Source organism: Ambystoma mexicanum, chromosome 3p, assembly GCF_040938575.1.
Source record: "Ambystoma mexicanum isolate Mex_15411 chromosome 3p, UKY_AmexF1_1, whole genome shotgun sequence".
Lineage (NCBI taxonomy): Eukaryota > Metazoa > Chordata > Amphibia > Caudata > Ambystomatidae > Ambystoma > Ambystoma mexicanum.
The window spans coordinates 529,408,629-529,424,989 of record NC_090925.1 but is presented as its reverse complement, the minus strand read 5'-3'; the positions used below and the strand labels follow the sequence as shown (position 1 = coordinate 529,424,989).

The following is a 16,361-nucleotide window of genomic DNA, read 5'->3' as shown; positions in this document are numbered from 1 at the left end:
ATAGTCATCGCCTTTGGCTTTGAAAACACCCTATTTCCTGACAACACTCCAAGACCCTCCAGACAGATCCTGGCCTACTCCTTCTCTCCCACTCCTTTACCTCTGACCTTCTTTCACCATCCCACACAGAGTTCTCCTTGACTGTTGTCTGAAGCGCCATCAATCCTTCTCCTAGGACGCACTTTACTCCTTTTATCCCGTTAATTAAATGCTCAACTTTGCAACTGGCATTCTGTACATCCACCATGCTTCTCCGCTGTGTCCATCTCCACTTGCTTTCCATCTATCATAGCACCCTCCCTAAACTAATCATACTAGACTTTAAATATAATTGTGCATTGCCCCTAGCATCTGTCTAATGTAATGGCCCATTATTCCCCAACCTTGCCCCTTCACTCCCAGTAGCCTACCACTCACCTCTGTTCCTTTTCTCTCATCTTTGGAATTCATTCCTCCAATATTATTATATTATAGCATCATACTATCAAATCTGTCCTTAAATTTAATCTCCTTTCCCTGGAAGTGGACCCTGCCCAAAAACACACCAGATCGCCCATCTCATGGTCTGCACCTCAACCCTCCTTTTTGTCAAACGTTTTTGTGCTGCATGTTCTTATGTGAACATTTGTATCAATTGTCCAATTATTTATGTCAACAATCTGTGGTGTACCCAAACTATGTCTTCACATATATATTATAGCCCCTTCACTATCATCTTAATTATCTGATATACTCAACCCTATTTCCTCCCCTACAGAGCCACCTGTTCCCCGTCTTCTCCTACCCATCCCAGCCTCTGCTACCCCTACTTGTAACCACATGGCGTGTCCCCTATGCACAGGCTTCCAGCTAGCTTGTGTTTTATACAAGCCCCACATACACACATGGAGTCTTGCGTGTCTACCACTGCTAATTTGTGATAAGCACCTTTCATTGGCATTGCTCCGCTTTGTGTTGCTCTGAACAATTTTTCGGATCAAAGCGGTCCTCCCCGTTCAATAGATACAATACATTCAAATACAAATAAGATCAGCTTGGCATTGGGGCCTAGATGTAAAATGATGACTCCAGCAGAAGGATAAGCAGTCTTTGCTTGTGCACTAATCTTTCAAAACTGTTTTGTTGGGAGTGACTTGTCCCTTGCAGGTTTTACAACGTCCTTGTGCAAGAGAGTATGAGTCACTACAATAACACCACTAAGACAGTAATGTCATCGAGACAGGATTAATGCTGTGAGCAACCAAAAGAAACAGGTGAATGGTTCAGTGATATATGACAATGCAGCACAGCTGCAGGGGTGCGGGCCTTCCCAGGGCTGCCTGACAAGAAACAAAGAACGGTAAGTATTTAGCTCTGCGCTGGCGGCGATGGGAGAGGGTCATATATTATTCCTTGCGCAATCGTGGTGATTTTATAGCCCATACTGTGAACCACCCTTCCATTTCACATTCTTTTTGAAAATGCTTTCGTCTGTTTGTTTTCTCCACCCCTATGTCGGCCTCCTTGTATTGTTTGGGATTCTTGGACAAATTCCAGAAAGTTAGTTATCACGATTTGGCATTTGCTTTCGCAGACTTGACAGTATATTAATGCAGGGGCATGGGTTTAGCACAATTGACCTATAAACATTTCATCGAATTTTTGTACCTTTTTTTCCAGTCAAATTTATTATGGTGGGTAAGGGTATAAATTAGGATGAGGGGAAGTGGGGGGGATTGCGGGGGTATGCCCCCGCATTTTAGACGGAAAAAAGGTCAAATAAATTCGATTAAATGTGATTAGATCAAATGTTTTAGGTCAAATAGACCCAAACCTAGAGCATAACCCAAGGCTTTCTGAAGATGTGTCTTTACTGATGAAGAGTAAGGGCAGCAGTAAAAGGGTGCGTTCGACTTGTCCATGTAGACCTTGCACGTTTAAAGTCATAGCTTCATGTTCTTGAACTTAGTGAAACGTTCTCTGTCCAACTTTGGGGAGTTGTATTGTCATCCCATTGAGTTGTTAGACCCTTGTAAGGTAATAGAAGACACTCTTATTGAAAAGTATTAGTTCCTAATGATCTCTTAATGAGCACAAGCCGCCACTCAGCTGTGACCTAACCAATAGTAGGCCACCGTCACTTCAAGGTATGCCCATGTTCAACCAAATGTCCAATCTAGAAAAACAGTCTTTTGTGCTCATTTGAGTCCTAGTTCACAGTGCCCACCCTTTAGTTGCACTGAACCTCACTCACTTTACTGCAGCACACTGAAACCTAAAAACCTGTATAGCATTGTTGTGTACTACGTTGACTGAGGGCGCTCAGAAGCAGTCAAGTTGAGCGAGGTTGGCTCCATGTGACATTTCAGAAGTGAAATACTCATGGCTCTATTTGCAACTAACTACTGACCCTTACCACTCCCATTCGTTAACACCTAGGGAGGGAGCAAGGCATGGGGATCGACCTGCACCAGAGCGTAGCTAGGCAGGTTTCGCACTCCGGTGTCTGTCATCATACACTGACCTCCCCCATCAGTCCCACATTTTCTTTTTCTTATACATTCCCTGGTTGCCTCAACTGTGCAATACATTGTAAACCCCACAAATCTGCTTCTTTTACTGCTGTGTTTCAAATGTGCATGCCTAAGCGCACCCATTTTGATTTGGCATACACAATGCATCGACCTGCTAGAGCACATCTCGAGGCCCATCACTCAACTTCTCACCCCCCAAATTATTACTAAGTAAACACCTAGAAGTGCAAATAGAACAATTCCTTATGCACTTCTTCACCTCAGCCGCCAACTTGTGTACTGCGTCTGGCTATAATGATGACATTTCTGATTACAAATATTCATGCTGAAGCCAATACCATCATGGCTATGGGCCTAATTACGGGTCCGGCTCTAACCGTGCTGGTAATACCGACCGGTTGGCGCTGGACCCGTAAATATTTACCGGCGCCTGACTTGGTAACACCAGGGGATTAAAACCCCAGCGGCTGGGAAGTCAGGCGCCGGTAAAATGTGGTTGCCCATTCCCATAGAGTCTTATACGAGATTCTCACAGCGTGTGTTCCACTGGAGCAGCTTTCCTTTGCTCGGTTCCCGAACCATTCCCGGTTGGCTCCGCCGAGCTACTATCAGCCCGTCACCTTCGTAGATGGCATGTTCTCTCCTGCCAGAAGCTTTCTGCTTCTGTGGTTTACATGTCCTGGCCACAGGTGTGTGCTCCTAGTAACTATAGTACTGGCTGCACTCGTGGCTTTCCTTGCTCTGCATTACTACACTCCTCTTCCTCGTCCCAGTATTTTGGTGGTTATGGGAATAGTAGTGCACTTTTGATAACCCAGGATGAATGGGTTTTAGATGGAAAGTCAGTCTTGGAGGATTGGTATGTGTATGCTGTGAAGGGGTTCTCTGTAATTTTACAAGGCAGGTCAGATTTTGAAAATTGGCTTATGGGTCTTGACAAAAGGTTTTCAACATTTGTGATAGGTGGAAGAGGGGAGGCAAGACGATATGCCATTATGGCATTCATGAGTGAAGGTTTAACTTCAGAAGAAAAAGGGGCATACCATGTCTCATCCGATGACGCAATGACACCTCCCCGGAGGTTGTCTACCACCATGTGATCCTCCATCATACATCCACCTCCAGTGTCAGGATCAGGTAGCAGCTGCAGTCTCCTGGCCACTTGGGAGGAGGTCACTGCCAGGAAAGGAGCGATGACAGTGTCATCAGCATAGGATGGTCTCGGACCTGCGACTATTGGCCATTCTCCCTGGGCTCCCTGTCCTGAGCCCACTCTGGTAGTGAAGAGCTTAGGGATTAAACTCATGGCCACAGGCTCTAGAGAGGCCCAAATCTCTGCGGTTTTCCAATTGGGTTACCCCAAACTGAAAGTTTTGAAAAAAGACTTACCTTTCCTGCCATTTGATTCTAGGACCAATATTGTTACTGTGTCCATTATGGGTTCCATAGACCACTGTAACAGCATCTATCTTGACCAACCTACGATTTACTACAACGTTTACAGATCACTCAGAACTCAGCTGCTCATCTCGCTTTGGGAGATTCCAGACTATAACATTCTCTGAACTTACTTTGCCAAGTGCACTGGCTCCCCATTAGGAGCTGAGTCAAGTTTAAAATCCTCTGTATCGTTCATCTAGCCATTCACAATGCTGGGACAGAATTCTTATGGTCTAGGCTTGTTCCCTATAATTCCAGTAGTCTGCTTAGTTCTGCTAATCAATCCCTGCTATATACTCCCAGATAACACTGTGCCAGGGCTGGAGGAAGATCATTCACGCTGCTAGACCCTCTGCTCTGGAACGCCCTGTCATACGACCTCTGCAACATTTCCGAATACCTTAATTTCCGGAAAAGTATTAAAAACTCATCTGTTTTAGACCTGTTCATGGATTGGTCCCCATCTCTCACCCACTAGCGCCTTGATGCCTTTTGGTCTTTGTTTGCCTTCTATAAATGTCTATACAATACCATACAATATGGTGACACCATCCGAATCATCACAGTTGTTTTCCAATAATAGCTGAGTGGCATGAGTAGTGAGCTGTGCAGCAGGGGCTTACTGGAGCTTCCTGAAGACGTTGTGGCACACATGAATTAGAATTGTGGCACAGCATGCTTTTGAGAAAATGGCACTATACCCATTGGAACAAACATCTGTTGTGATAAAACATTTATCTGCAGCGTTGATGGATATGTACTGGATGTGTGGACAATATGCACATCTACACCTACTACCATTATAGAGGGGCGTATGTTCGCTGACAACCTGCACTCAGCAATTTTGGAAGTTCCTGACTCTCATCTGTCAGCCATAAATGTGCCAGCCCTAGGAACCAACTAAGCCCCCATCCGATAAGCGTGCACATCGCTCACTGAGAGTTTTTCATCAGTAGAGTTAAAATTACCTGTTGAAGACACACCACTGAATGCTCATGCCAGAGACAATACAACCTGCTAGGGAAAAAAGGGAAAAAGATTTCTTGCAATGATAACAAGTTTTAACAGCAGACAAAATAAGTATGTCAGCAAAGAACTCTGCTGCGCGACAACGTTCTGCCAAAAAATAGTATAAGCAGAAGGTACTGAGGACTGCAAGCAGTCTCAATGCTCGAGCACTTGCTTGGATTATTCACTCACAGATTGATCTACCATACCACCCATTTGATGTCTCATATGAACCACCTTTATTGCTGCTACTAGAACAACTTGCGTATTTAAACTAGAGACATGAGTCAAGGTTCCTTTTTGAACTGCGACTTAGAAACCCAGTGCAGTATCCTGAGGATGCTTAACTGTCACTGAGAAACGGTTGACACTGGATACAATTCTCTGTATGTAACATCAACAAAGTGGTATTGGCACTTCATTTATGTGCCTAAAGGGATAAACCATCCACAAACTCACACTGTTATGTCAACATCAACTCTTCAAGTGTCCATCTGATACCACCACTAGTTAGGCTAAGGGTGCCCTCTGGCCCTGGCTCAACTATTCCCCTGAAGAAGTTCCTATTACTAGTTTGAATTATGGAAGGAACGAAACATGTTGGGTTTACACAGATACAACTGAGCAGTATCTAAACGAGTAATGACTAACCTTGATGCACTTTAGATATATGTTGATTTAGGCATCATAACTAGAGACATTGTTTAATGATGGTCTCTGCATGTACATATTGTGTGGTATAATGTTCAGCGAAGAATCAATGTTACAAGTATCTTAAATTGTTTACATGTTGACCTGTATGTCGGATGCTATTAGAGTATCCCAGAGATGAGATACAGACTAATTGCAAATTTTGCACAAAGCCAGTCTTTTTTTTAACACTAAGCACTGTCTGTGAAGCACTTGACACTTTAGCCCGTTTTTGTATATTAGTTTTTATGTGCTTTTACACATTTACTATTTATATTAAAATTTGTTTCCTTGAACAGAATCACTGATTAAGTCAGGTTGAATTCTCCTAGGACTTCCGTTCTCTAGGTTTCCACTGTCCCCACAGATGTGAGAATCCCATCAGTATCCAGTGAATCATGTGTCTATAACCTATACTAGCGTGGGGGCCTCTCTTTTGTTGATAGAAGGTTAGAAGGCAACACATTGTCATTACTACGTCATACATACAGTGGCTTGTTGGTGAGACCCTATACATGGGCGGCCTGCTCCATATGGGATGCCAGGTTGAAATTGGCCCCAGCCCCATCCATCTTCCATCACGTGGGGTCAGCTGGGCTGATCTCTCCAGGGAATTAAGGTCACGTTCCTCATTAGTTACTATTGTAAGACAATACTACTCTATCATTATTGTGTGCACCTGGGAAACTCAGGGACTGGCACAGGGGTAGGCTCAAGATCATGCTGACCCACACATTCTTCATGCAGTTCATATCGCACTCTCCGCACCCAAGGTTTCCACCCTCGCTTTGGGCTATAATTTATTCCACCCTATACCTCATATTAAAAATCTTGTGGTGCATTTAGAATGGCACAACCATGCTCTTAGATCTTTTATGGCCAGTTGGTTTGTGTGCGATTGTCTGTGGTACCTCGCTACATGTGCCCTACAATTACATTTGCCCTACATAATAAATCAGTTAATGAAAAGTCCTCTCAAGCTCCAGAGGTCCATCTGACTAAAGAGCATTCTATAATTATGTATATTATTATTAGATATCTACTGCCCAGGGATGCCAGCAATTGTATCCACAGGTTTGTTACGTTAAGGTGTTTGTTTAAGTGAACACAAATGGATGGGATGACCCCAAATGTGTGACTATATTTAAAAGTAAAACTGTTAAAATGGTGAAGGTAACTAGCCAAATAATGATGCCTCATCGCTAAGGCCTACTTGACCTTTACTATGTTTTTAGTCTTCTTTAATGTCCCTTTTGTTTTAGGAAAAAAATATTACTGTCAAGCATATGACTTGGATGTCCTTTGGCTTTTAATTCTTGTTTTGTGTACCTGTATTTTGGATGTACTGTAGTGGTGAGTTGTGCTGTTTCCTGTTTTTTGGGTGTTGTTCTTTCGGAGCTTCATTGGTTATCTGGGTGTTCCTTGCTTCCTTTTGGTTTTCATTCTCTGGTTCTCTAGTTTTCCTGTGCCCTTCCAGTTTTTGTTTCTAATCTTCACCTGCAATAAGAAGTATATTGGCAAACTCGTGGACCTGTAAGCAAGTTGAAAGGCGAAGACCACACACAACACATCACTCACTGGCTCTACCCCATTTGGGGAATCCTAACTTATCCAAATGTGTTTGTTATTCATTGAATAGTATATCTCCCACCTCCCTGAAACTCTGGCACTTTTTTCCAAACATATCAAGTGGGTTTATTCCCCTTACATGCTAACTTCAGGGATTCACTGCTGCTCATCCTTCTTTACCCAAATGTTACTCCAAGGCACGTCTGTCATTCACTCACTTCACAGACGGACACTGAATAGTAACTCCCGCCCTCCTGAATCTTTGCTACAATCTCCTTTAAATATCTTTCTTGTAAGCCTTTGTCTCAGAAAAGCTGCCCCATGGAGCCTTTGTCTCACACAATCTGCCCCAGGGAGCATCTGCACATCCTCCTCCTGCATCCAAGTGTCACCCAAAGGCATGGATGCCATTCACTCAATTCAAGAAACACACACTGAACTGTAATTCCCACCTGAATCTCTGATGCTTTTCCCACAATTATTGCATGAACATGTGTCTCTTACAAGATGAGCTCAGGGATTCTTCTCCTACTCCTCCAAACAAGGTCACCTAATGGTAAGTGTGCTGTTCACAAACCTCAAAAGATGTCTGCTGAATTATAACTCTCATTTCACAGAATCTCTTTTATGTTCCCCCACAAATATTGCATGAGTGTGGGTTTTGAACCAGTTACAGACACAAAATCTTTCCTTCTCCTCCTCATCCCTAGTGTGAACCACAACCAGTACAGAATTTCTTTCTTGTTGGATGTGTGTCAATTACAGTAATTTAAAGACAGAAGGCCTGGTATTCCCTTCCTCCCACAATCACTTGTATTTTGTTTCAGACTCCTTGGCGTTTCTCTCTAAACCAAAAGCCACGTGTGTGTGTGACTCCCACAATCACCCAAACTGTTCTCACTCTCAGGGATTCATGATTCTTAGAATAACCTAATGGCATGTGTAATTCACCCACTTCAAAGCACAGAATGTGTCACATACCTTATATTGAAAGTATTGACTCCTATCCACATTAAACCCTAAATCTAACTCCCCAACTCCTCACCACCTACCCTACTCATCTTCTTCCTACTCAATTACCCTTTTATCTAAACCCGTCCCTAGATTTGCTAAATTGGACTCCAATAGCAAAAGCTGGGCATTATGAAAGCTGAAAAAGACTGAAAACAGACTTGAATCTTTTACTAACTGCTGGCATATTGGGGGGGTCATTGAGATCTGGCAGCCTGGAAAAAAGTGCCAGTGTTTTCCGAATACCAGCACTTTTCCAGACCGGCAGAGTACAATTTTGCCAGTGGGGGAACCTGATTTACATCCATCCATTGGCAGGTTCCCACCAGCAAAAATCAGTTGGTATTACCAACAACGGTATTAATACACAGGGTTTATGAGATGTCTACCTCTAGGGCCTCCTCATTAGCAAATCTGTTTTGGAGGGTCATAAGCCAGATTGTGCTTAATTCGCTCTTTATCGAGTTAAGACCCTGCTCGGTCTGGTTCGCCATCTGAAGCATCTCCCACCTGGTAATATGCAGCCACATTGCGTTGGCTGCGGTCTGGGTACCTGGCACCAGGAGGGAGGTTAAAAGAGTCTGTGTTTTTGTAAACAATTGATAGTGATCCGGAATTACCTTTAGTTTATCGCAGGTGTCTTTGGACAGTGTTGGGAAAGAAGTGAACCTCTCCCCCCCTGCCCCCCCCCCCAGGCCCTTTAGAGGAAGGCAGATTCCATGACCACACTTGCGATGTACCAGAGGGGAGAGGGCCGTGCTGAGAAACCCTGCACTAACACAATATTAAACATAAAAGGGTAGAGTTAGTGGACACATATGAGGAGGCATAATCTTTGTAGTTATGGCAGAAAATGTTGGCCCTGCATAGCTGCACAGTAAACACAGGCCCAAGCACTGATGGTGAAAAAGACCCAGCTTGCGAGCTCCCATAGAAATGTCCCTTTGTTCCATAACTATTGCAAATACATGTTATCCCAAGAAGGAAAGTGCCCTACAAGGCAGTGAGACCGCACCAGACACCTCGCTGTGCACATTCATCACAGGCAGGCCAAAGCAAGACATCTAACCCCCACCTAGTCCACCATGAGTTACAGCCCCACAACCATCCCTACAGTGAGGCCCCCTGATTTCCACGATATGGGTCTAGCACCATGTGAAGTGTATGCTAATTCATCCGATCTCGTGAAACAAAAAAGGTTCAGTAGCCCTGATGGACAGGTAGCAGAGTAGGGCAAATGCAAAAATGATCTACATAAAAGGGTATACTGCTACCTTAGGGTGACAGTCACAGAGGCTACATTATTTGAAGTCTAATTGGTTCAACCAGTAATTCAAGAAAAACTTATGATCAAATCATTTGCATTAGGTGCCAGAAGAAAACACGCAGATAGCCAAACAAAAACTATGTTTAAAACAAAAGTGATCTGTTTAATTTGTACACATGTTCAACAGAAAAAACATAGGAAATGTTAATGAAGACCTGAGATATGGTAAGGAAAAGGCTAAGCAACAATGAAAATTGATAATAGAAACAGTAAAACAAAGTTGAGCCCCAACAGTAGAAATAACTGTAAGGGAAAGAAAACAAAAATTCTACATTAAACAAAAATAGACACATTCAATAAAGAAATGTTTTCGTTGTGTAAAAACATAAGTGCGGATATTGAAATAAAATTAATTTTCATCATGTAGAGTTATGCCATAGTACAGCAAACAAATTCGTTTGTGTTAATAAATTAAAGACTTTCAAAAGAAAAGCATTTCCCTAATCTAATCAATAAATGGAGACATTCAAAAGAAAAGAGCATTTTCATCATATGGCAAATGATGCCACGGTGCAACAAACTAATTATGTTGCAATTTCTATGTCCTCAGAGTCTTTTTTTAAAATATATAGGAAAGGTCCTTAGTCAGAAATGGGTTATGCCTTAGGAAGTCCTTTAATCAGAAGCAGGTTGAGCCAACGCGACAGGGGCAAGCAGTTGTGGCAAAGCGGTGATGCCTAATTATTGATGGTTATAATTGTGCCGAGGTAGGGAGGTAATATGAGCCCGCTTGTCAAGGTTGCGTTTCGGCTGGGATATAGTTGAAATTAATGATGGCCGCCTTCATCAGGGCAAAGATTATGGACCCTGTAAGGCAAAAGAGACCTTAGTGCTATATATATTTCTTCTGGCATCTAGGGTGGACAGCTGAGTCAAAACAGCAAAATCTAGTTATAAAATAATTCCAAGACAAAGAAATAAATGCTCACTGTGGAAGGAGGCAGCTTGCCACAGCAGTTAGAAACCCCCTTTTCCTCACGTGTGCATCCCACAACACTGTGCCGTCCTCCTCAAATGTGTAGATGTATGAGAGATTGTCCAAGATGTGGGAAATGTTGGTTTGAAAATGATCAAAGGCACTGTGTGAAAAAAACCAGATAGGGAATGGATGCCATAAAGGTAGTCATATCTGAGTGACTCATCACCCTACGGCAGAGAGGACGCATTATGTCGGAAAAGGAAAAAGGGAACCACTCACCTGGTCAGGCCTCACATCTAGCGCAGCATTGGAACTGTCCGGTGGTGAAATGTATCGAGTGGACTCAAAGGTAGACTCGGAGCGCGAGAGGGTCAAAGAACAGGCAGGGTCATGTGGGTGTGTAGCTCCGGTACTGAGGAGATGTGCACTGGATTCGAATCACGCAAGTAACACACAGATGTTACTGAACATGACTAGTGAAAAGAAAAGAAACAAGAAGGGAAGATTATTCAAAGGGAAGGTTTTTTTCTATCGATGTTCCGCATGGCGATGACTCTATGGAAAAGAATGAGTTTGTGTGTATGTACACGCTCTGAGAGAAGTGCGCTGTTTACCTTAAGTTGCCGCTTTCGAATGCAGAGGCTGCTTTGTGGAGGCAAGGGGGACCGCAAAAACCCAGCCAATTACAGACCGATCACTCTCTGGATGTCGAGAGTAAGCTATTTACAAGCTTTGTACTGGCACACCTAGAAGAGTGGTCAGAAGAAAACAACAGGGTTTAGATGGGGCCATTTAACCGCAATAAATGGAATTGTCTTGGCAGCTTTGACAGGGAATAGGAAGGGGAAATGCACAGACAAGCTGTATGGAACCTTTATCGATCTCTCCAGTGCATTTGATTTATTAAATAGAGATTGTCTCTGGTCGAAACTGGAGAAACGGGGGGCACCTAAACCATTGATTGATATTCTAGCAAGCTTACACGAGGAAAACACAGTAAGAGTAAGACTAAACTTGGAAGGTCACGTTTCACACTATATAAAGGTCAGCAGAGGAGTGAGACAAGGCTGCATGGCGGCCCTGTTTCTCTTTAATTTCTACCTCTCAGACTTTGGACAAGACATGAAATTCTTTTCACTAGTTAGTGCTAAGTTAGGCATGTTGGTAATTAAGTGGCTCATGTATGCAGATGACATAGTCCTGTTAGACAGCACACCAGTAGGTTTGCAAAGACTATTAAAGGCCTTGGAAACCTATATGAAGCGAAACGATCTCACAGTCAACCCCGAAAAGTCAAAAATCATAATCTTCGGGGAGAAATGTTCCATGAGAAGTAATTTCTCGTGGACTTTGGGAGGTAAATCTATACCAGTTTTTCAAGAGACAGTATATCTCGGTTATACCTTGTATGCGGTTGCAAATGTAGGACAAGTACAAGCGGAGATAATAGCAAAATGCACACAATTAACATCACAACTGAAAAAGATCCAGGTTATGCAATGTAAATTCTCTATCTTTCCCCTCATAAAGTTTTACTCTGCGAAAGTGATTACAGTGCTCCTCTATGAAATAGAGGCCAAACCACTAGCATGGATCATGGATTGGCAAACCATAGAGGGAGTAATCTGGAAGCAGGTTTTGGGATTATCGAAAAACTCTCAAATGGTAAACCTAAAATACGAATTGGGCCTAAAATCCCTGACGTACCAAAAAGATTGGAAATTACTTTCTTTGTATAGATTAATAGTAGATCCTATGAGGAACACACTGTACGAGAATCTTCTTGCTCACGCAGACCTGGATGTTTCCTGGCATCTAATAGAACTGAAAAGTTTGGTTAGGAAAACCCTTGAGTACTGTGGTGGTGATGAATATACCCTCGTTACAAATCCATTGAAAGTAAAACAAGCACTGGCAACTACTGATTGGATTACTACTATTATATCAGATGCGGACTGACCAAATACTGGGACCTTCTCTAAGTATGATAAGAAACAAGGATATCTTCCAAAATACTTGGTGAGGATGAGGTTCCCCGATGTTAAATTCAGACAGAACTTTCTTCGTGTCCGCTTAAATTTGGTCGAAACAGGTTCCGTTTTCAGTAGATGGGGACAAGAAAGGAAAGCACAAACTCTTTGTCCAATATGTGTCGACCCAAAAGAACAGACACTAGAACATGTGCTAAGTTCGTGCCAGGGGACATGGAAAATAAGGGTAAAGTATTTTGGGAATTCTGTCATGAGTTTGGATCATCTCCTATCTAATGCATTCTGGGAGAGAATGATTGTGGGACATGAAACCAAACTTTCCATTAACGTAATAGGAGTACTGGTGAAGACAGAATTCGTACCACAGAGATTTACCTAATCCATAAATCCCAATTTACGATCATGGTTACAGCTGTTACCTATTTTCTTTTATGTTTGCAATGTGAGTATGTTGAAAGATATATTCTTTTTCTTTTTTAAAAATGTCTGTCCTTATCAGTTATTCTACATGTATAATTGCAATGAAGGAATGTATAAATGGAAATCAATGTTAAGTTGCATATGAAATGATGTGGAAAAAATAAATTATTTTAAAAAACGTATACACACTGGGATGGAGCGCCCAAATCAGAAATGAAAAATTCATACATTTGGATAGGCCTTGTGTATAAAGTACAGAGCGTTAGTCCCCGTTAAGTATGGAAACCCTGTCAGATGTGATTATAAACAAAAAACATTGCATCACGTCACAGGCTGAGATGCCTCTAAGTTAAATGTATGTATATGTAGCCGTGAGGTAGAGAAATGCCATGCGGGTATTGGGAGGAGGCGAAAAGACTCTGGAATGAAAAGTTCAGTCTGAGGAAGGAATTGTTCATTGAGGCCATGGTCAAAGGTGTCCATCCTGTGTATCCATCTACATTCAAGGTCTAATAACCGGCCCTGTATATTTGGACGAGTCCGGACCCGCTCTAAGGCCCACCATTTCACATTGATTCTCAATGTAATGTTGTACAAGGGGAGAGGACAAGGTTTTGCAACAGATACGTGACCAATTTTCGGATATCCAGATGCCGACATTCCGCATCGTTTGACCCACATACCGCAGTCTGCAGGGACACTCCACAAATTACACAACTTGATTTGTTTTACAATTGGACAGGTCTTTCAAAGACCAAGCCATTTGCCCTACTGGGAACTGTTGGATTTTCCTAGTAAACTGGCAGACCAAACATGACCCACATGGATAGTGCCCTATTGTGCTCCACAGGTTCCAAAGGCCTGTCTGTCGCGCCTCTTTAGTAAATGATGAGTGGATTTAAGTGTTCCTTGAGATTATGTGGCTTTGTAAAGGGAAAGAGTGGTTCTGGTTGGTCTGCTATGTTTAATCTGGCTATGGGCCAATACTTCTGAATATTTTTTTTTAATATCAGACGTGTGTGGGCCGTGGGTGATCACACATGTGATTCGGTCCATTTGGTCTCGTGGTTTTGGTTATTTTGGGGTGAGAAGAGATTAACGACCTGTGAACCTCACCTGCTTCGTAGACTGTGATGCTAGTCTCTTCGGCTATCCTCACTGGCGCTGTCTATCACTGAGGGATGATGCATTATGGTAGAAATCATCCAAAGATATACAGTTTCTTCTTATTCTTAGAAACTGCCCATAGGTCAGGTTCTCTTTGATGTGATTAGGATGATCGCTGGTGAAGTGCAAACGTGTGTTCCGATCTGTGGGTTTACGGAATAGATTGCAGATCAGTTTTCTCTCATGGTGACTAATTCTAAGGTTCAAGAAATGTATGGTGTAATTGTTGTAGTCCATAGTGAACTGTATATCGCTGCTGCATGTGTTAAGCCAGGTGAAAAAAGCTATTAGTAAATCTTCAGACCCATCCCATATGAATATGACATCATCGATATATCATCGCCATTGTCTGATATTGTGTAGCCAGGGGTTGAGTTTGCTGGAAATATACTTTTTTTCAAATGTTACCATACATAAGATTGAAAGACTTGGGGCAATAGTGGCCCCCGTGGCGATTCCCTTGATCTGCAAATAAAACTGACTGTTAAATGTGAAGAAGTTTTTGCATAGAGCCAGGGTCATCAGTTCAATAATGAATGATGGTGGAACCCTTGATTGTATTTTGGTCTCAATCAAGTGCTCATAGGCACAATCAATGGCAGCAGGTTGTGGAATACTGGTATATGAGGACTTGATGTCCATAGTTACCATGTATTGGGTGGTTGGGATGAAATCAAGGTTTTCAAAGATCTGTATACTATGAGAGGTGTCCCTAATGTAGGATTCTGTCATAGTACTGATAGGCTTAAGAAAATAGTCCACAAATGTACACAGGGGTTCTGGTAAGGACCCACAGCCTGTAACTATGGGCCTGCCTAGAGGCTTCACAACATCCTTGTATATCTTAAGTAAGGCATACAGGCATGGGGCCTCATTACAATGAGTTCAGCCGCGGTATAAACGGTGCCGGTAAGGGACCAGCACCGTTCATACCAGGACGCCTCATTCCGAGTTCTGCATCGGGTCCCGCTTTCAACGCCTGGCCAGACCAGACGTGCAGAGCGGGACCCGTTAGCAGACCAGGATGCTAACAACGGCCCGTCATTAACGGGCCCGTTGTTAGCATCCTCCCCATTCCCATTGAGCCCTATGGGGGATCAAATGGTAATGGGGATGTACTGGGTCCAGGTCCCAAGAATGGGAATTACGGGGCTCGCGAAAGTCAGCATGGCCCGGTAATTCCCTATTTCTGGAACCCGGACCCGGTACCCAGTTTGGGAGTAGCCATGCCGCTAAAAACGGCATGGCTACCTCCAAACTCATAATGAGGCCCATGGAGTCCTGCCTTGGGATGTAGTGAGGAAGATTGATTCTTTTTCTGTGATCCAGTCTCATTCTAGCGCAATGGCGACCGTCTCTGAAATCTCCAATTTAATTTCCTTAGTTGGGTCTTTCTTAAGGGGTCGGTAACTGTCCTTGTCATCTAAAATTTGCATACCCATGTTCGTATACTGGTTGCTGGTCATAATAATCGACTTTGTTTTACTCTTTTTATTATCAATTTTCATTGTTCCATAGCCTTTTCATTACCATATCTCAGGTCTTCATTAACATTTCCTATGTTTTTTCTGTTGAACATGTGTACACATTAAATATATCCATTTTGTTTAAAACATAATATTTGTTTGGCTATCTGCGTGTTTTCTTCTGGCACGTAATGCAAATTATTTGATCATCAGTTTTGCTTGAATTACTGGTTGAACCAATTAGGTTTCAAATAATATAGCCTCTGTGGCTGTCACCCTAAGGTAGCAGTATACCCTTTTTTGAAGATAATTCATCCGATCTCACTAGAATGTACAGTTACAAAGTTGTGATTTAAATATTCTAGTTGAAAACTTCACTGAAGGCCAATACTCACCATATGCTGGCTGTGGTATAACATCGTCCTAAGGCTCAGCTGGATGTTATGTTATGTTATGTTACATTATGTTACATTATGTTATAGAGATTTATTAAACGCACACACACCCATAGGTATCATGGCACTAGGAGAGAGGGAGGAGGAAGAGAAGAAAGTCAGCAGAGAGCAGAGAACATATTTAAAATAGTCAAGTTTTCAGGTTGTGCCGGAAGGTAAGATGGTCAATAGCCTCACGCAGGGGGAGAGGCAAATTATCCATTCCTTAGCGAACGCTACCGAGAACGTGCGGCCACCTTTATGAGCAAATCTGAAGTGGGGTACCATCAGTCGACAGGTCCCTTGAGAGCGGAGGGCACGAGTGGGTTGGTAACAAGGGAATTTAGCTGCAGGTATTTGGCTCCAACACCATAGAAGGCCCCGTGCACCATGCACATGGACTTAA

General features: G+C 42.8%; 1 protein-coding gene across 1 annotated transcript in view; it reads left to right on the top strand.

Annotated features, from left to right (window-relative positions):
* The first annotated feature begins 1,200 nt into the window (after positions 1-1,200).
* Positions 1,201-16,361, top strand: part of LOC138580589 (protein-glutamine gamma-glutamyltransferase E-like) — a 106,229-nt gene continuing 91,068 nt past the window's right edge. The window contains exon 1 of the mRNA XM_069651248.1: positions 1,201-1,339. The gene's annotated coding sequence lies outside the window, so the exon portion shown is untranslated. The remainder of the gene's footprint in view (positions 1,340-16,361) is intronic.